Source organism: Puma concolor, chromosome D1 (assembly GCF_028749965.1).
Source record: "Puma concolor isolate L17-30 chromosome D1, mPumCon1.1.hap2, whole genome shotgun sequence".
Classification (NCBI taxonomy): domain Eukaryota; kingdom Metazoa; phylum Chordata; class Mammalia; order Carnivora; family Felidae; genus Puma; species Puma concolor.
The window spans coordinates 7,885,174-7,905,144 of NC_141676.1; the positions used below are offsets into that span (position 1 = coordinate 7,885,174).

General features: G+C 63.5%; 1 protein-coding gene and 1 long non-coding RNA gene across 2 annotated transcripts in view; one reads left to right on the forward strand and one right to left on the reverse strand.

Moving 5' to 3' along the window:
* LOC147576396 (uncharacterized) overlaps window positions 1–14,360 on the reverse strand; it is a 70,444-nt gene extending 56,084 nt beyond the window's left edge. Inside the window, exon 1 of the long non-coding RNA XR_015240741.1 lies at window positions 13,968–14,360. This is a non-coding gene — a long non-coding RNA (uncharacterized LOC147576396). The remainder of the gene's footprint in view (window positions 1–13,967) is intronic.
* The window catches only part of MACROD1 (mono-ADP ribosylhydrolase 1), a 144,163-nt gene that overhangs the window by 99,315 nt on the left and 24,877 nt on the right, over window positions 1–19,971 (forward strand).

A 19,971-nucleotide genomic window follows, 5' to 3' on the forward strand; every position in this document is an offset into this window, starting at 1 on the left:
GACGGCCCTGCCGCCGCCTGGGAGCCAGAAGCAAGGTTCCAGCGAGGGTACCCCCGCCCTGCAATCATGAGACTCAATCAGCACCGGGCCCTGGGGAGGGAGGGGCTGCCACACGGCTGTCACCACCTACAGTGTCAGGCCAAGCCGCCAGAGTCCCCTATAAGCACATCCCATCCCCCCAGCGCCTCCCAGGCTCGCAGACCCAAGAACCCGCCCCCTCACCCACTCGGGTGCCCTGAGGGCTGTCAGTGCTGGTGTCTGCCCAGAGCGGCTTCCCCCAGAGGGACCGGCCCCTTCCCTCCTCTGACTGCGCATTCACGGGGGACCAACTTCTGCCCCCGTCATCCTGTTCTCGGCACCCCGGGCCCCATGTTACAGATGAGGAGACTGAGGTCTACAGAAGCGGCCAGGTGAGTGGCCAGGGGGATTAGAACCTAGGGCTCCTGGAACATGGCATCCACGGAGTCAACTCCCCGCAGCTGGGTGGGCACAGACCAAACCCCCAGAGCTCATGATGGGGGGGGGGCATCACGCCGTCCCACCCCCAGGCAAGGCTGGGTGAAGAGAACTTAGGACGAGGACAGAGGGGACAGACAAGGCCGCCTACAACAAGAAGGCCCTAGAGGTTGGACAAGAGCAAGGCAGGGAGTATGGGAGGCCTGGCTCAGGCAACGGGCCTAAAGGTAGTGGCCTCGGCACTCAGGGCCCTTCGCTTCCCCCTCAGACCCCAGAGCCAACAGGCCATCTGCACACCAAGCCACCGCCCTGCCCTCGGCCCCATCCAAGCTTCCCCTGGACCACGGAAACCTGCCCATCTTTCCCCATTGGAATCCTCAGGTGCGGGGTGGGGGCCCAACCACCTAGAAGCCAGCGCAGCACGGCCCGGGAAGGAATGTGCTCAGAAAATGTCATTGGCCAGGAGATGCTGACCAGTGTGGCTCTCACTCCGCCAGGCAGTCCGGTGAGGGGGGCTGTGCTTGCCAGGTAACCCCTGGGAGCCGGAGCGGGGTGGGTGCGGTGCAGGCATGGTTGGGTCCGCATGATCCAGAAAAATAGAGCCGGGACCAGAGTCCTGGCAGTCAGGCCCTTCACAGGGTCCTACTGAGGGCCGCACAAGGCTCTGCCCGAGGGACAGCGGACACCCCGCCCCCAAAGCCCCTTGGCAGCAGGCAGGCAGCGTGGCTCGCCTTGCCCGGCTGCCCTGGGGCAGAGGCCCATTTCTAGAAGGGCAAGTCGGGACCGCGCTGGACTCTCAAGCCCTGGGACCGAGCCCTTGGGGCTCCTTGGAGAGCTGCTGGAAACCTCCAGGTCTCAGTCCGTCCTGCCGAAATGAGGCAACCAGCAGCCCCCCTCCCCCCACCCTGCTCCATGCCCCGGGCTGGCGTGAGGTCCAGGGAGGGAACTGTCAAGGTTGAGGAGTGGCTGGGAGCCTGGCACCTGGCTTCCCTGCAGGGGTCACCTGTGCCCTGGACAGGAGGCACTGCGGCACAAGGGCCCGAGGGAGGGCCTGATTTCCTGTCCGCGGGAGAGGGCCCAAGGGAAAAACAGATGATCACCCTCATCATTTCACCAGGCCGCTTGTTATGAATATTAATAGCATTAATTATTTCTAATCCGGCATCCAGGCCTGGGCTGGCCAGGAGCGATCCCTGGGGCCACCGGGCTCCGAGGGAGGCTTGACCTCCTCCCCGGGGGCTGTGGGGTCTGGGTCTGGGACAGATCCTTTCAAGGGCAGAGCTGGGAGTGTGGGGCCGGGCCCCAGCAGGAAGGGGATCTACAGACAGGACTTCATCCGTGCGTCTCCTAGGAAGGGGCTGCACAGGGATGGGCACCCATTTTGCAGATGGAGAAATGGATCCCGCTCAGGATCCAGGCCCGGCAGCAGGATGTCGCTGGTTTGCGCCTGCCCTGCAGAAGGTCACTGAGCTGTCTGGCCCCAGCCCAAACCCCCGTCCCTCCCTCAGCAAGCACCTCTGACCCTGAGCGGTAAGGATGTCTGTGCCAGGGGTCAAGGGCCTGTGGGGGAGGGGAGGGCCGGTCAAAGCAGCTGAGCTACAAGACCTAGACTGCTCAAGGAGTCTGACCTCAGGGATGCATGCCTCACTTTCCTCGTTTGTGCCCACGGGGACAACAATGGGACCCCTTTGAGAGGGTCCTTGCAGGCATTAGTTATTCATGCAGATAAATGCTTAGTATCAGGCCTATCATACAGCAGGTGCTCAGTTTGGGTTATCCCCCGTCCCCAGCCCAGACCAGTAGGTGGTTTCCTAGTGACCAGCGCAGCTGGCAGGCCCACGCGCAGTCCCCTCGGCCGTGGGACTCGGGCCAGTTCCCTCTCCCCTCTGTGTGCCTCAGATTCCCCGACTGGACGGTGGGGGTGCAACACCGTGGTCTCTGGGGCTCCTTCCAGGAGTGACTGTCGGAAAGGGAGGCTCAGCCTCTCTTCCTGGGGCTCCATCACCTCCTCCCTTGTCTCCCACCGCGGGACCTCGTGCCTCAGCCCCAAGTGCAGCCAAGCAGTCCACCTGCCCCGAAGGGTAAAGACCAGGTAAAGACCAGTCCTGGTTATTTAGGTACCCTGCAGGGAAGGAGGCGGTACCGGATGCTTAGGAACAAACAGGCTCTGGAGTGGGACCCAGTCCCTTTATGTCTTAACCTCACAGAGCCTCAGTTTCCTCATCTGAGGAAACTTTACCCCATTTACAATGGGGTAAATAACTGTCCCCAACTTGCAGGGCTGCGTCGGGGCATCAGTGAGATAATACGTGCAGATGCCTATCGGCGCCCGCGTAAGTTCCACCAGCGACAGCAGCCCTTGTGGCTATTATCGTGTTTAAGTTTTTTTTTTTTTAACGTTGACTTATTTTTGAGAGAGGGAGAGAGAGCGCGAGTGGGGGAGGGGCAGAGAGAGAGGGAGACACGGAATCCGAAGCAGGCTCCAGGCTCCGAGCTGTCAGCACAGAGCCCGACGTGGGGCTCCAACTCACAGACCGCGAGATCATGACCCGAGCCGGAGTCGGACGCTTAACCGACTGAGCCCCCCGGGCGCCCCACTATTACTGTGTTTAGTACGAACCCTCCAGCTTCTACGCCCCCCTCCCCACGCCCGATTCAGGCCAGGGCCCTGCCCCCTCCACGGAAGGAGCTGGGACCTGGGAGGGGTTCGTGGATCTTGGCAACACGGACCGCACCCATCCTAGGCCACCGTAGGGTCCAGGGCAAGCCCCTCCCCAGGGAGGTCCCCAGCCTCCTGCAGACAAGAGCCTCTGTCCCGCCGACCCCGGGTCAGGGCAGGGGCAGTGCGCTGGCACAAAGGCTGGGCTCTGTCTGTGCCCGCAGTGGGGGCAGCTGCCCATGAAGGGCCCTCCTGCCACAATGAGGCCTTTGAGCAGCTGCCGGCGGGAGCCCAGCTCTCCTTGAAGGCCTGGCTCTCATAAGCCCTGTCTGTCTGCGAGGCCACCGGGCCAGGCAGGCAGCTGCTGTGGGGGCAGGGCCTGCACCCCCCCTGCTGCTGGGCACACTGCCTCGCCAGCCTCTCACCGGACGATCCCTGGCAGGTGGGGCCTCAGGGGGCAGGGCTTTTGCCCACATCCCTGCTCTGAAGTGACAGTTCCAGGCCTAGTGCATGGAAGAGCCCCTGTGTCCACCCAGGGCTCTCAGAAAGTCACTGCTCTGCCGGGCTGGGGCTCTGCCTCCCTGCTTCCCTCCCTCTCTTGGCCTCCGTTTCCTCATCTGTAAAACGGAACCTCCGAGCACATCCCACACCCCTACCCCCCACTCCCTGGCATCTGTGAGAATCAAATAAGACTCGTGTTTAATGCTCTACTCAGTGCCAGGCAGGCGGCGAGGGCCCAGGGAGTGCCAGCCGGATCACTGCCCCATCACTGCTCCTACCTGGGACCTGCTTGATCCCCAGCTCGGCCTCGGACTCGTGGGGTAACCGTGGCCTGGTGACTGAACCTCCCTGAGTCTTGGGTTTCTCCTTTATAAAATGGGCTAATGCCCAGTTACAGGGCGGCTGTAAAGAGAAAGCCATTTATCAATGCGCCTCAGGCTCAGGAAACCTTGGTTGAATGAATTAATGAATCCCAGAAGCGGCACCTCGCAGGGGTCTGGGCAGGGGAAGAAGGAGGAATGATGGGGGTGGAGGTGGGGCAGATGTGTAAACTACAGTTACTTACAGGGTCCTACAGGAGGCTGGCGGGGACGGGAGGCAGGAAGGGCTGGTTCCTCAGGTCAGTCAGGGAGGGCTTCATGAGGGAGGCAGCATTCACCCAATGTGGGAAGTGAGGGTGGCCTTCCCCACACAAGAACAGCAACGGTGTGAGGGTGCCTGCAGGGAGGGGGACCCCTGTTCTCTCTCTGGCCTTCCTCACCTTGGACGAGGGGAACTGGGAACTGAGGGGGAAGCCGGGTCTCCGTGGAGCCCCCAGTGGAGGCAGTAACGTTGCTGAGAGAGGCTAGGGTTCAAATCCTAGCCCTGCTACGTAGAAGCTCTGTGACCGGGGCCCTCTGTGCCTCAGTTTCCTCATGTGGAAAAAGGAAATGATAATGGCCCCGCCGCACAGAGATGCTGTAAGGATTGGGACTCTGTCCATGAAGCACTCTGCACAAAGCAAGCACTCGGTAGACGGAAGCCAGTGTTGTTGCTGGCCAAGGCCACTTCCTGTTATGGTGTCCAGGGATACAGGGACTTGTGTAGCCTCAGAGCTGGCCCACTCTGGCCATGTGGGGCCTCCCAGTCACCCCTTTCTGGCAACTGGCTCCCCCTCCCAGCCTGTAGACTCCAGGAGCCATCTCTCTCTCTCTCTCTCTCTCTCTCTCTCTCTCTCTTTCTCTCTCGACTCTGCACCCTCAGGACCCAGCAAGGTTGCCACTGCCCCCTACTCCTGCCAAAGTCAGGGCAGCAAGAGGCCTCAGCCGCACCCTTCCCCCCAAGTCCACAGCAGAATCTGGGGGTACCCCCGCCGCTGCAGGTCTGGGTCTAGGGTCTCGGATACTCCAAAGCTCCACCAGCCCCCAGAGGACACGGCCTCCACCCCCCCGCGGCGCTCTCACAGAGCCTTGCACGCCACCCCCACCTCCTGAACTGGGGAGGGACGGCGCACCCCCCCCCCCCCCACTCGAGCTGCCCCGCGGAAGGGCCCATGCTGCCGAAAGCCGGCTGAGTAAATAATGACATTTCCTCCTCTCTCCTGTGCTCTTCGCCCCCTTTCCCTTCCACAAATAAATTATCAACATGCCCAGGTCCCGGCGGAGCGGAGCATATCGCGGGGAACAATGAAAAAGCTTTTAATAGGATTCCAGGAGCTGCAGCCACTCGCTCGCGGGCCCTAATGGAGATTGCTCGGTGACCGCGGGCCGCCCGCGCCCTCCCGGGCCCCCCGCACAGGCCCGGCTCCTCCCGGGGGCACCGGAGGCTTCGAGGCCCAGCTGGGCCACCCGCTGACGTCACGGGCCAGGCGTCTGGGCCCGGAGAGGAGCGCTGGGCGGCGGAGGGACGAAGCCCGTGCCCGCCGCCCGGACTGCTCCCCCAGGCCCGTGGCCCCGCCCCCCTGAGGCGGACCCCTCCAGGAAGCCCCCCCGGCCTGCCTCCCTCCGGGCTCAAATGGCACCTCTGCTGTGAGCCCTTCCCTGACTCCTCCTACCCCACGCGTGCTGAATGACGTCACGTGTCAGCAAGGCCGGCAGGTGTCTGCACACAGTGGGGCCCCGGGGAACGCAGGCTGAGCGCGGGGGGCGGGGTGGGGGGCGCTCCAGGAGGCCTAGGCTCTGAGGCCAGAGGGGACTGGAGCTGTGCAGGTCCCCAGCTCCGGGAGGGGCTGGGTCCAGGGAGCAGCACGACAGAGACAAAACTCAGGCCCCGGAGACCGCGGGGTTCCCTGCCCCGTCTCTGCGCCTCAGTTTCCCGTCTGTGACAGCATGTGTCAGGGCCCGGATGGAGCCGGGCCACATCTGCCTCAATGGCTGCCCTTCCTCCGTGTGACCTTGGCCAAGTCGCTTCACCTGCGTCTCCGTTTCCTAGGGAAGAAAATCGGGATCATTCTGGAGCCTACCTCAGAGGTTTGTGGCGGGGATTAATCCGGTTAACACCACCGGCTCGTAGCAAGCGCAATCTGTGTCATCTACGGCTAGTACAATGGCCGCCATCTGCCCCAGGGTCACGTGTTGGGGGCCTAACAGGGTAAGACGCAGTGTCCTCCCTGTGCGACCTTGGTCCGGTCGCTCTATCTGTCTGCGCCTGGTTTTCCTTCCGGAAAACAGCAGTGGTGAAGACCAGAGACCCTGCACAGGGAGAGTCGTTAGCATGGCTCCGTGACATGTAGCGTAGACCATAAGCGCTCAATAACAGCAGCCGTTGTGGTCTCTCTGCTGCCCTCACGGGAGGCGTTGAGCCACCCTGGTCCCAAGCCTGGCTTCCACCCTGAGGCCTGGCACGCAGGAGGTGCCCAGTAAATACCCAAGGGCGTCCTGCCTGACCCCCTCCTAGAGGACCCATCCTGGGCAGAAGTTGACATTTGAGCCCCGACCTTTGTCGGGAAGGTGACATCTGAGCCCTCCCCAGTGAGGGGCCAGTCAGGAGCTGAGCAAATGCCCTGAGAGCCTTCCTGCCAGACAGGGCCGGGCGCCCCTGAGCGAGGGAGGCTGGCGTGTGCATCCCATCCCAGGCCCTGAGCTCCTCGGAGCCCCCGGGGGCAGGGGCAGCCTCCTCGCCCTGCACCTGGGGGAGCCTGTCCTATTTGCCAAAGTACACTAAGTCCTGACTCCTGCAAAGTCCTTCCATCTGTCATGTTTAGTCTCCACACTGACCCCGAAGTGCCCTCCATCATTCCATTTCACTGGCGTGGAGACTGAGGCACAGAAAAGCAAAGTGAGGTGTCCAGGGGCACCCAGCTGATAAGTAACCGAGGTGGGATTCAAACCCAGGACCACCAGACTCCAGAGCCCAGCACCTGGATTCCACACAGCCCAGCTGCCTCGTGGTGGATCCTGACCTCCTCCTGGCCTTGGACAAGGCATGTCTCCACTCTGTGCCTCAGTGTCCCTACTCTCACAGTGGGAAGAAGACAAGCCAGGCAGAGCTTGTGGGGCAGAAGCCCCTGGAAGCTGGGGCCTAGCACTGCCCAGCCCCCTCGGTAGCCCAAGCCCGGTGGAGGGAGCAGGATCGGGGCGGGGGGTGGGGGTCTCAGGGCTCAGAGTCCCAGAGCCATGGTGTTGCTGGGCCCTTCGGAGCCTTGTGGCCCAACCCCTTGGCCATCAGTAGTGGAGAAACTGAGGCCCAGACAGCCCTATCGTGACTGGGAGGGTAGGGGAGAATGTGTGGTCTGTCTGTCTCCCTGGACAGGTGGGCAGTCTATAGGGGGGGTGCAGCCTCTGTGAGGACAGAAGGGCTCTTGAGACCTCTTCGGTCCTCCAAGGAGCCCCCTCTGTATCCTCTGGCCAGTGCTGAGCACTGGCCCAGCCCCCGCACTGGGCCGCTGGCTCCAAGCAAGTGGCCCTGCTGAATGCCCACCCGACTGCTCCGCTCCCCCCCCCGCCCCGGGATCAGGGGTTCGGCTGAAGAGCCGACACCCTCCACATCTCCTCAGTCGGAGCAGAGCTGGGGAGGGGGCTATCGTTCCCCTTTGCACCCACGCCCTCCCCAGAGAGGGTCCTGGGGAAAACACACCGGCGACAGCCTTGTCTGGAGGCCAGGAGGGGCAGGGGGCTGCAGAGGAAGGGGCCCGGGGTGGGGTATGGGAGCCACTCTCTTAGTTAGCGGCCGTGTCCTGGGGGTGGGGTGGGATGCGGGGTTCATCTGCCTCACGGCCCGGCTCCTGCCGGTTCAGGGAAGGCGGGTTAGGGTTAGTGTGGGCCTGCGCGTGCAAGGATGCGAGTGCGTGCGAAATCTCGCGTCATCGAGAGGTGTGAGCACGGTGCACATTTCTCTCTGTGTCCTGATGTGGCCCTGGCGAGACCGGGGCCGTGGAGGGCTCATCTGCGGCCAGCTCCAGGCCTGGCCCGCCTTGGGCAGCTTCTCTGAGTGAGTGAGACCCTCTGTGCCCCACTGAGTCTAAATCCCCCAGTCCCCCCACTCAGGGCAGGGGCGGCCCAGTCCAGGAGCCCCGTGGCAGACCGAATCCCACCCTGTACGTTAACTGGGACGGGCATCCTCGGGCCCATGGCAGACTCCCAGGATCCCGGGACTGGACTGGCCCGCCAGCAGGCACCTGCCCTGAGCCAGAACCAGGCCCCTCAGGTCTGACCACAGAGGAGTGTGTTCAAATCAAGGTCATCCCGGGAAAGCCAGCAGACAGCTGCTGGGCAGGGTCTGTGGGGAACCTCGGTGGGCATTTGGTCCAGGACCCAGGAGGGCACGTGTTCCTTGAGGGCAGCTCAGTCCGGTGGATTTCTTCCCCCGGAGGCCCAGCTGGCAGGCCGGGCCCTCTGCTGCCACCATGCCAGCTCCTGAGGGGGTCACTCAGTCCTGGTTCACCATTCACCTGTTCATTCACCCGGCACTACACTTAGCGCCCCCTATGCGCCCCATACCGGGCCCTGGGACGCACCAGTGAACGAGACAGAAGGACACAACCCCAACCCTCGACCATCCGTGCTGCACGCCGGGCCTCCGACCCCGCCCCCCCAGCCCTGCCACCACTCGGGGACCAGCCAGCCAGGTGTCTCCCCCATGGCCGCCCCCCAGGTGGCCCAGGTGGCCCCCAGAGCCGCCTGAAAACTCAGCTCTCCCCTCTGCCGGCCGCACCTCCACCAGGCAGCCCTTGGCAGCCCGCCCCCAGGAAAAGCCCATCAGGGAGCCAGCGCCCAGCGGCATTTTTGAGGACATTTTCCCGGGCAGCATTTCCCAGTCTTCGCCAGGGGTGGGGAGTGGAGGGGCGATGGGGGAACGGGTGAGACAAGAGGAATTTGCTTCTGTAGATAAATGCCGGCTCCTCTCCGAAGCCAGTCCCCCTTTCTCTTCTCTCTTCCCAGCTAGCACGCTCGCTCTTTTTTTTTTTTTTTTTACAGTTTGCTAAATCTGTTGTAATCTGGTGCCAACGATTAATTCAGGCAGAAGGAGGGAAAGGGGAGTGAAAAAAAAAAAAAAAATACTGCCACAGAGCTGCTTCTCCAGAGCAATGCAGGCAGGGACAGCCAGGGCGAGTGCCTCAGCGACCCCAGTTTTAATCCCAGTTTTTATTAAGTACAAAGCCATCCCCCAAACAGCCCGGCCGCTGCCTCCCTGCCAGCCAGTCCCCGGCAAGGCTGGGCAAGGCAAGCACAGCCTTGCGGCACCTGGGCGCCCCCCCACCCCTCCCCGCTGCCGGATGCCTGGGTCCTGCGCTCTGCCTGGGAGGCAGTGTCCCCTAGTGGTTAGCCGAGCCCCACACAGCCGGGGCCTGGCGCCTCCACTCCCTTCTCTCCCCAGCCTGTCCCTGCTCTGCCCAGCGCCCCATCCCTGTGCCGGGGCACATTCAGAGCCAGGCTAGGATTTCTAAAGAACCCCCTTCATCACTTAGAAGCCCTGAGTCTACAACAGGGGCCACCGTCCCATCACAGGCAAACCCAAATATTCTCCCTCCCCAGGCCATGGGAGGCCAGATCAGCCTGCCCGTAGGGGGGGGGGGGGGGATACACGGCTCTCAGGAACAGGGGTGCTGAGCCCCCGGTCCCGGAAGCGCACCCTTGTGGGGGTTCACCCAGAAGGACTGGTAGATGGGCCTTAAGGCAGGCTCAGGAGCGCTGAGATGACAGGCCAGCGGAGACCCAGGGAGGCAGACCACTGCCCAGATGCCCGTGGACGATGCATGCCCCCAGTGCCCCCCCCACTCCCAACTGTATGCTCCCTGAGAGCAAGACTCCTTGTTTCCTTCTTTTTTCCCAGAGCCCAGCACTGTGCTTGGCCCATAACTGGTGCTCAACACCTAAACGAACGAATGAGTGAATGAATGAATGAACAAATGAAAAGGAAAGGAAGGAGGGAGAGGGGGAAAGACAGAAGAGCCAGGGAGACAGGGGTGCCGGCTCCTTGCCCCCACCCGCCCCAGCAATGCCTGTGTCCCACCCCTCACCCCCACTCCCGTCCCCACAATCACCGGCCCCAGCTCCCTGGGGCGGAAGGCAGCGCAGGGAAGCCCACGGTGGGAGCTCAAAACCCAGGGCTGTGGCGAATCTAGCAAACAACTTCCACAGGCGAATCGAGGCCCCCAAATGCTGACATCATCTGCAGAGCCGCTGACCCCAGGGAGCAGCTGGGCTCTGGGGGCCCGCGGGCAGCGGTAAACAGGCATCCACCCGCCTCTCAGGCAAACACAGGCCTGCACAGACGCAGCCCCTCTCTGTGGAACTTTCTCTGCTCCAGCTGCTGCTAGAGAATGCCAGGCTGGCCGGTGGGGGCAGGCAGAGCATGGCAGGGGCACCCTGGGGTCACACTTTCCTTCCCCCCCACACCTCCCCCCACCCCCATCTCCTCCCGCCATCCGGCCTGCTCCCCACCACCCTGGCCTTCTCAGGGTGACGGCCCCAAGGCAGAAGCCAGAGCAGGCCTGAACTTTGTCTCGGGGAGAACAGCCCAGGGTCTGGGGAAGGGCGCTGTGCATCAAAGGTGCGAGCAGGCCTCAGGCCTTAACCAGCCCTGCCTTTCGACAGACCGGGCAGCCTCCCCTAATGGTCAGCACCCACCCCCCCCACTGCAAGTGCTGGGGACCTCCAGCCACGCCCACCCCCTTACCCCGCTCCTGGTCCACACGCCTCATCCCACGAGGCCCTCAGCCTCACCCCTGTTCCTCCTGGACATAATCACTGCCACTCGGCGTCAGGCAAACCCTAGCACCCCTAGGCCGGCACCCCTAGCCGGCGAGTGGGTGAGATCCCACCGGAAGTGGGCTTTGGTGGCTGGGGTGGGGGCCCAGTCAGTCTTTCCTGCTACCCCAAGGCCAAAAGAAGCCCTTCGCAAACCAAGGGTAGAGACCACAGGGGCCCACACTGCTAGGCAGAAACTCTGTGCTACGAGCCTCGTCTGCTCACCTCTTAGCAGTGCTCCCAAGATGGCTACTGTTAATATCCCACCTTACAGATGAGGAATACTGAGGCCCGACAAGATCCAGTCTAGGCCAACAGGCCAGGCGCAGAAACCCTCCCGGGAACCACAAGGCCCTGAGACCCTTGAGCAAACGGGCTGGCCCAGCCAGCCCTACCGCACAGCCTCAGACGGGTCCTGTCTCTGAGATCAGGACACGGTCTCAGCCTTGACTCCAGGGGCAGGGAGGTGACTGCCAACAGGTCCCCAGCCCCCAGAGGACACACAGTGGGGCTGTCCGCCCTGCAGGTTAGGGCATTCACTTGCCGACCACCACTCCTGAGCCATCTGCCTCTTTTCCTGGCCCAGGGCCTGCCAACATGCCCTGCCCCGCACCGGACTCCCGCCCTCCCTGCCTCTGCCCGATGCCTCTGTCCCAGCTGACGGGGCGGAGGGGGCTGTGCCCAGGCAACCCCCAAGGGCCTCATCGTCCCCTGCACTAGGGCGGCTGCCTCTCGGCAACTGCCACTGTGCGAGGCCTCTGTGGACAGTCAGCTGGTTCCAGGCCTGCCTCTCTGTCCCTCGACAGCCTGTTTCAGGTCCTCCTGGAGCTCACGTCCATCTCTCAGCCAACCTGGAAGCGAGTACAGATATAACCCGCCCATCTTCTGTGCATTGCCCCCACCCTGCTCTCCCGTACTCAGGGTGCCCGCCCCCATTCTCATAAAGTGGGACCAGCCACGGTATGCAGGCTAGGGAGCAGGATCCCCAGAGGCTGCAGGCCTGGGGGCGCCCAGTGGGCGACACAGGCTCAGCCACCAGGCCCCAGTCCTACACGGAGCTGGGTCTGGCTCCCCCTAGGACCCAGCCAGTAGGTGACGCAATGGGGTGGCAGCACCCCTCCCCCACCACCTCCTTAGGAGCAAACTAGGTGGACCTCCCAGGGGCTTTAGATAGGAGGCCTCAGAGGAGGCGTGAGGGGGACCCAGGGAGGGTACCATTGCTGCTAACGAGGTCAGGGTCAGGCTGCAGTCCACCAACAGCCCCCTGGAGGGGGGGTGGGGTGGGAATCTGACCCCCAGTCCCTCCAAGGCCTCTGCAGGTGCCGTCAGTCCTCAGGGACCCCCTGAGCCCAGGAGCAGGACATCTGTCCGTCTCACCTCATTTTATAATGCAGTTTCGTTCCTCCCAGGCTCAGCCTCAGGAGGAGCGGACAGTTGACCCCATTTCACCAACAAGAGAAACTGAGTCTCACAGAGGTGGAGAGACTTTCGACCAGTGGGTAGAGGGACCGTGCGTCCCTCTAGAGGAAGTCACCGTGGGAGGCAGCAGCCCCGGGGTGTTCCTGGCTGGAACTCATGCTGGGGAGGCTTCCTACGGAAGTGTCCAGTCTGTGTGTTTCCGCGAGATCAGGGGGCCAGGGGCGCACAGGTATCTCGCCCGGACACACACGCCTCCCCTACTCTCAAGCCTGCCCACGGCTGGCCCTTCAGCCGGGATGCGACAGCCCCTTGGCTCCTCCTGCCCCTCAAAACTACCAGGGCCGCTTCACTGCCCGCCCAGCTGGGCAGCGTCCCCTCCTGGGCACTGGCCCTGGCAGCTCAGGCCGTTTCCATTTTAAACCTCCGAGGAAGCCCTGAACGGTCGCCCACGGAGTCGGCACCAGCTGACAGGTGATGTTTGCGCCTCTCCTCCCGGAGCTGGCAGGGAGAGATGTAGTTGGCTTTCACTCCAGAAACCTGAGCCTGGAGCCCCTGAGTGTGGCCACCTTCTCCACGGCTGCTGGGCAGAGAGAAGCATGCCCCAACCCACATCCCTCTGCCGGTGGCAACCTGCATTCTGTGGGGGTTCTGTGCCCCCAACAGGCAGCCCTCTCCCCAATTCCTAAGCCACCTGGAGTGGGAGACAGGAGGGGCTGAGGATGCAGGGGCCAGGGTGGGGCAGGGCAGGGGAGGGAAGGACCGGGCCACCCCCACCCTCTGCCCCCAGCCTCAGCTTTATTCATTCACATCAGGGCTCTGGCTCCGACCACCACCGCACGGGCCTGGCATACCTCAGCTGGGCTGTATTCTCTTAAAACCACACACCCTAGAGAGCCCCACAGCTCACGGGCTTGGGAAGCCTGGGGCAGCCCCCTGATGTCCCAGCTTCACAACTTTCTCCACCTAGGACAGCTCAGATCCGCCCCGTTCCCTGCAGCTGGGCAATAACGTTTCCCACCTTCTGCCCCTGGGCCTCCAGCCCCGGAGAGGAGGGGCCGCGCCCCACAACCTGCTCGGTTGGGGGGCACCCCTCTGCCCCCGCCCCCCCCTGCCTCTAGCCCGGGTGCCCCCCCCCCCCCCGGTTCCATCGGCCAGGTGCACCGCCCAGGCCCCTGGCCCCACACAGGGCTGACAGTCCACAGCGTGCATAGGGAGGGAAGTTGGAGGCTGCCTATGCCCCCCTTGAAGTCGTTTTAAAAATAAAACCTCGCTCCAACCGTGACTCACGCGGCTGGTGGGAACGGGAGCGAGGCGCCCGGGCCGGCCGGCTGCCTCTCTCCGCGCGCCCCAAGCCCTCCGGTTCCTGGGTGCCGGGCCAGGGCCAGAACCGGCCAGCCCAGCCCGGCGCCCCCCACCCCCACCCCGCGAGCCGGGCCGCCTCCCTGGGGGCGCAGCGAGGGCTCGGGCGGGGGCTCGGATCAAGCCCCCGCCCTTTCCAGCCTCTGCTCCGGAGAGTGGAGCCGCCGGCCGCGCACCCCGCTCCTCCCCGCGGCGGGGCCAAGCGCCGCCGGCGCTCGGCTATCGACTCGGGGGCCACCCCCCCCACCCCAAATCCCAAAGGCTGCGCGGCCCCCGCGGCGCGCGGGCAAAGCGGGGTGGCCCGAGCCCGCAGCGCCTCCGCGCACTCCCGGCCCCCGCCCCGCTCGCCCCGGCGCCCCGTCCCGCACGCGCGGACCCCGGCCCCCGCCCCACGCATCCTTCCTTACCTGCGCAGCGGCCGGGGAGGCGGGTCTCCTCGGGAAACTTTGCGGCGACGGCTGGAGCCTCAGGGGTTATTCCAAGGAGCGGGCGGGAACCGGAGCCGGAGGGCGCCCAGCGGGGCTCGGGAGAGGAGCCCCCGGCGCGCGGCGGAGCGCGGTGGCGGGCCCGGGGCGGGGGGCGCGCGGCGGCGCATCTGCCCAGCTCGGGCGCCCGGCGGAGCCGCGGGGGGCGTGCGCGAGGTGCGCCCGGCGGCCGGGGTGCGTGTGCCCGGGTGGGTGCGCTCGGCGGGGCGAGGGCCGGCGGCCGTGCTTGCGCGAGTGACGGCGGCGAGCAGGGCGCGGGGGACTAGGCTGTGCGGCCGCCTCTCCCCTCGCGGCGGCGGCGGCGGCGGCGGCGGCGGCGGCGGCGGCGGCGGCGGCGGGGGCCGTGCGTGCAAGCGCGGAGCGGGGAGGGAGGGGAGGAGGGGGGAAGGCAGCAGGCAGGGGGGGCGGGGGAGGGCGGGGAGGAGGCGACGGGGGCGGGGGCGCCGCGCTGCGCACTGGCCAGCGGGACCCGGCGCGGGAGGCTACGCCGCCGCGCGGGGACTCGGGCCCAGCCCGGGAGAAAGGGCCGCCGCGTCCTCCTCCCCTGCCCTCGGCTAAATGGCTGGGGGCGGGGAGTGGGGGTGGGTGGGAGGAGGTTGGGGAGCTAGCCCACCCGGGGCGAGGAGGGAGGTTTCCAAGACCAGCCTCCAGCTCCGGGGAGGGGGGGGGGGTGAGAAAGGGGTACTCCCTCACGCGCCGCCTCCCCTGACACCCCTCCTCCCTGCACCCACTCATTCATCCATGGTTCCAACCATCCATCCATTCATTCATTCATTCATTCATTCATTCATCTGTCGTGCATTCATTCACAAACAGGTACCTGCCTGCTGGCTATTCTTCATACCGAGGTATCCGCTTCCTCCCTGCCTGGTGCCCCTTCCCCACGGGGACCCCCTCACTTGCCTTCTCTAAACACCTGGTCCTTCCCCCGTGGGGTGCTCCACCCAGCTGCCCAAGTGGGGCAATGCCCCAGTGTGATCCCAGCCCCGCCCTGCCCCTCCCCTGGCCATTTGTGACCTTGAGCAAGTTCCTTAACCTCCGCAAGCCTCAGTGTCCTCTGTTGTAAAATGGGGGCATTAACAGCCTACCTCCGAGAGGTTCTGTGAGGCTTGAAGGAGACCTGGAATGGGAAGGTGAGGAGGACAGTGCCCGGCACTCATTAGGGACTCAGGAAATGTCTGCACCTGTTGTGTGTGGAGTCTGGTGGGCGGGTGTGGTGGACCAGACCTCCCGCCTCTTAGTCTGGAAAGTCCCAGGGCTCTTGGCATTCTGTAGGCTACTAAGGAACTCTGTCCACCCAGCCTCGGGCCTGGTCAGACCTTGTCCCCGAGCTCAGTCACCCTGTTCTGCCATCCACTTCCCTGGAGGGTTGCTCTGAGTGAGTCCCTGCCTCTGCCCAGACACCCCCTCCCCCAAGGCCCCACTGCTCGCATTTCCACACCGGGACTCCCCACAACCTGGCTGGGACCCCCTCCCCCAAAACCCATCACCCTGTCTCCCACCCAATTCCAGGCCTGCCCATCACACTCTTTCTTTGCTGTCCTTCAAGGACTAGTCAGGCCACCCCTCCTCTGGGATGTCCTCCCAGATTCTCCCTGGGGGAAGATCTCTGTAAGAGATCGAGCCCTTCTCTCCCTCCACCCCCCCTCCCCCCGCCTCCAATGCTCTCCCATCCCTCTTGCCCCCAGCCCAGGAGCAGAGGAGGCCTTGCCTGAGACCGCCACTTCTGTCCTCAGGTGGGCATCCCTGCCTCTGCCCTTCTGGCCTCTCCCTCCTCACCTCTCCCTTCTCATTTCCCTCCCCTTAACTCCCTCTCTTCTTTCCACTGCTTTCTACTCAATTCACCAAACAGCTATTTTTTTTCTCCCAATTTTTATTTATTGCCCAAACAACATTAAACCAACAATAAAGGAAAGAAAAATCACCCACAATGCCACCGCCCTGTGGCGTCAACAGCCCTATTCCTCCGCTCCCTTCCAGGCTTGTCCATGCAGTCGGCTGTAATTTGTACAGAGCTGTGGTTTCCGTTCCGCCTCCCCAGACCCCCAGACGGACGTGGAGCCCTGGGGCTCCGTCATGCCTCCATCGAGGCGCTTAGCGTGTTGCTCAGGAATTATGTGCCGCGTCTTCCTCCTCTTCTAAACGAATTCCCTTTGTAGGAGGGACCCCTTACCACTCAGTGCCTCGGAGTGGAATGGATGGTGTGGCTCTAGCTCTCTGTGTCGCACTTGGGTATCAAAATATCATGTTCATGATTGTGGTTTTAATGGCTGCACGCTAGTCTTACCGAGCTGACGCGCCATAACTTGCTCAGCCATGCCCGGAGGCTGTACCCGGCTCAGGGACTACTTATGGAGGCCCCCTGTGTGCTGGGCACTCTTTGGGCACCAGAGACCCAAAGCGCATCAGGCCCTGCTGGCCCCTACCCTGGCAACGCTGGACGGTTTATGGCTTAGCAGGATCTCGCTGAAACAGACATCATGACCACGTGACCCCGCAACACCGGGGGGCCAAGTCAGCTGCGGGCACCCAAGGCCAGCTTCCCAGAGGAGGTGGCTCTCCGGCTAGGTCATGGAGGGTCAGGAGGAAGGTTCTGGGCAGACACCAGAAGCTCATTCCACCTCGTTCCCAGGGGCTGTGACGTGAAAGGGCCCAGGCTTTGGAGATCAGGAGTTCTTGCTTGGAGCTGGGGAGAGGAGTCAGGGGGCCATGGTGGAAGATGATGTGACTGATGTCTGCCAGGCCTGGGGGTGCAGAGCTCTGAACAAGCCAGGGGCGGGGGGGGGGGGGCGGCAGGAGGGGCTGGACTTTATCTCGAAAGGAATAGGGTGCCAGGGAGGGAGTGTAAGTACAGCAGGGGCGCCATCAGTTATGAGATTCAGAAGGATCGCTCGTTCATTCAACAAACACTTCCTGAGCTCCTGTGTGCTGTGGGGCTCCTTGAGAGCACGGCCGGTCCGGTCGGCGGTGAAGGCAATGGGCCCCTGGCCCAGGAGGACTGAACTTGCTTGGAACCAGGCGCTCTCAGACATGCGCTCAGCAGGAGGCAGCACAAGTCACCCAGGGACGATTTGTGGCTTCAACCTTGGGCTCGCCAAGCCCCAGCTCCCCTACTCCCAGGACGGCAATAACCCAGGCAGCGGGCAGCATCCGGCAGCCAGGTGGGGCGGGTCCTACCACTGGGCAGCCAAGGTCACCCTGGCCCTGCCAGAAACACCTCTGCCTCCCGCTACCTGCTGATTCTCCCAGGAGTCCCCAGACCTGGATTCTGCTCACCACCTCGCCACCCACCCGCTGGTGACCCTGGGCATTATCGCTGCTCCTCAGTCTTCTTATCTTAATGGGGCCACCACAGACCTCCTAGGGCTAATGCGAGAGTCTGCCGAAGTCCCGAGGGGAGAGTGCTTTGTGTACTTCCAAGCTGTGGCAACAGGACTCACCACGGTTAGACTTTGTCACCCAAGGATGTATACCACCCTTGGCCCTGTTTGAGCCTGTTCTGGGCTGGGGGCAGAGGAAGGTTGACCGGACTCTTGGGAGAAGCCCCATTGGATAGTCAGTGGACATTCCCAGGGACCCCTTAGCCCCAGGCTTTGTCCTGGGTGTCCAGGAATAAAGGCCCCCGGGGGTACTGGTCAGGGATCAGCACTCTGAAAGAGCAGAGAGCAGATGTTCAGAAGACATGACCTTGGACGTCAGCCAGCCCCTTGACAGACAGAGGCTCAGCTTCCCCCACAGGCCACAGCTTGAGCAGCGTCTTCAGGGAGGGCTGGACCTCCAGCCCCCACCCAAGAGGGCCTCCTGAGGGACTTTCTGCCCCATCACTGGCTTCTTGGTCTTACAGATCGCTGTCCTCCCAGATCGCCACGATGCTCTGGGTCTGGGAGCACGAGTGGGGGGGCCAGAGAATCTCAGTCACTGGAAACCTGTCCCGCCTGTCTCCCAGCCCGTGCCCCCTCCCCCCGGTGACGCCCCAGTGCTCCCTGCAATGTCTCCATGAATCACAGGCCTGTGGTTTGCGGGTAGGCTGGCTGTGCACACCTGGCTGAACGTGCCAGCCGTCACCAGAAAGTCCTGTCAGCGTCTCTGGCTTCTCTGATCCATGTCCTGACATCCCCAGAGGCCCCATCCCACTACTGTGCCCTAAACCTTTCCAGCCTGCACGGCACAGAGGGTTGGGGCTTCGCCCCGTATGTACAGGAGTAATGGGGTGCCCCGGTGCAGAAATCCAGGGAGAGCAAAGGAACAAACCCCCAGCCCTTGAAGAAGGTCCCTGAGAAGGGGCTCCAGGCAGTGGGCACGGACAAAGCCAGGTAGGACAAAGCCAGCAACACCTGAGGACAGCAATGGGGACAGGTGAGGCCAAGGAAATGGGGAAGCCTCCGGCCAGGGCAGGAACGCACCCACTCAGCTTCTCTGCTGACCACGTTCGGTGAGGTGGATTTTGTTAGCATCCGTCTTCCCCAGCAGACTGTGAGCAACTTGAGGGCACAGCCTGGGCCAGCCACGGTCCCTGAGTGTCCCCAGCACCTGCCTGCCTGTGTGGAGAGCAATCAGGTGCTGCTAAATGAATGAATGAACGAATGAATACAACATTAAAAAAGCATCAGGCTAAAACAGCCCTGCAAGGCAAAGGCGACAGAGCGGTCCAAGGCCAACGGTGATTCCTAAAACTGGGAACGGCCCCAAGTTGATGGTTCCAGGGGTTCGGAAGGGGGCCAGACACACTGCCAGCCATCTGGGCAGAGGGGACAAGGGTCGCGAGCCAGCCCACCGTCCCCAGCCCTGGCAGGACTCAGGAAGCTTGTCTCTGATGAGGCTGCTCTCCCTTGGGAGCCTCCTCTTCTCCCCACAAATGACATCACCGCCCCCCACCCTTCATCTCTGCCAGACACCCAGGGCTGCCTCCCTCCCTCCCTTCCTCCCTCCCCAGACATTATTCCCAGCAGAGGTAATGCTTTTTATGGTGATTGGAGCATTTCTTGACTCTGGCCATCATTCACCTGTTACACACATCCCAAGTTCAGGAAAGAAGGGAATTGTGTCTTAAAGGACGTCCAGGTGGAGGGGACAACATGTGCCGTGGCGTCTTGGGGCGGGTGGTGGTGGCGGCAGAGTGTTGTGGAGGGGGGAAGCAGGGGTGAGGCCAGAGGTGCAGGCCTGATCTGGAAGGAAGTTGCGGGGGGCAAAGGAAGGGCGCATCCCCCCCTCTGGGGGAGCCCGAGGGCCCTGGGAGGGAGAAGGGCAAGGTGGAGAATGGAGGCGGAGATTACCCCCACCTAGGGTTTTGAGATTCGAGCCTCAGAGACTCTTGCTGGGAGCCCCCTACCTCCAGTGACACCCCCACCCCGTCGCCATGCCTCTCGTGACCCCCTCCAGAGCCCTGAACTCTGCTCCACCTCTCCTTCTCCCACCGCCCCTCCCCCCCCACCCCCCCCCCCCCACCCCGGGCCCAGTCCAAGTGTACTTCCTGTGTCTACTCCACCGCCCAGGGGCTCCCGAGGCCTACTGTCCCCACAGACCACCTCCTCAGGGACTCAGAGAGCTCTTGGCCCCTCCCCCTTGGGCCCTCTCCCCCCTCCAACAGGCTCCAACACCTCTGGGCAGTTCGAGCCACTGAAGATAGTAAGGGGGGGGTGCCGGTGGGAGTGTGCGGATAGGGTGTCCTGAGCTCGGGGTCTCCCCCACCCCGAGTGCTGGTGGTCCAGGGCTGGGTCTGGATGGGGTCACTCAAGCCCCCCCCCCAACACCTGCCATGCACAGGTGCAGCCAGGCCTGACAGGTTCTGAGCTAAGTATGCTGCTGAGACCAGGCCGCTAGGAGGAGCCAGAAGGGGGGAGGGGGCGGGGGGGAGGGCGCCAGCCTGGGGGGGGGGGGGGTTGCCCAGCAACCACCACGCTGCGAGGAGGGATTCTTAAAGAGCTGA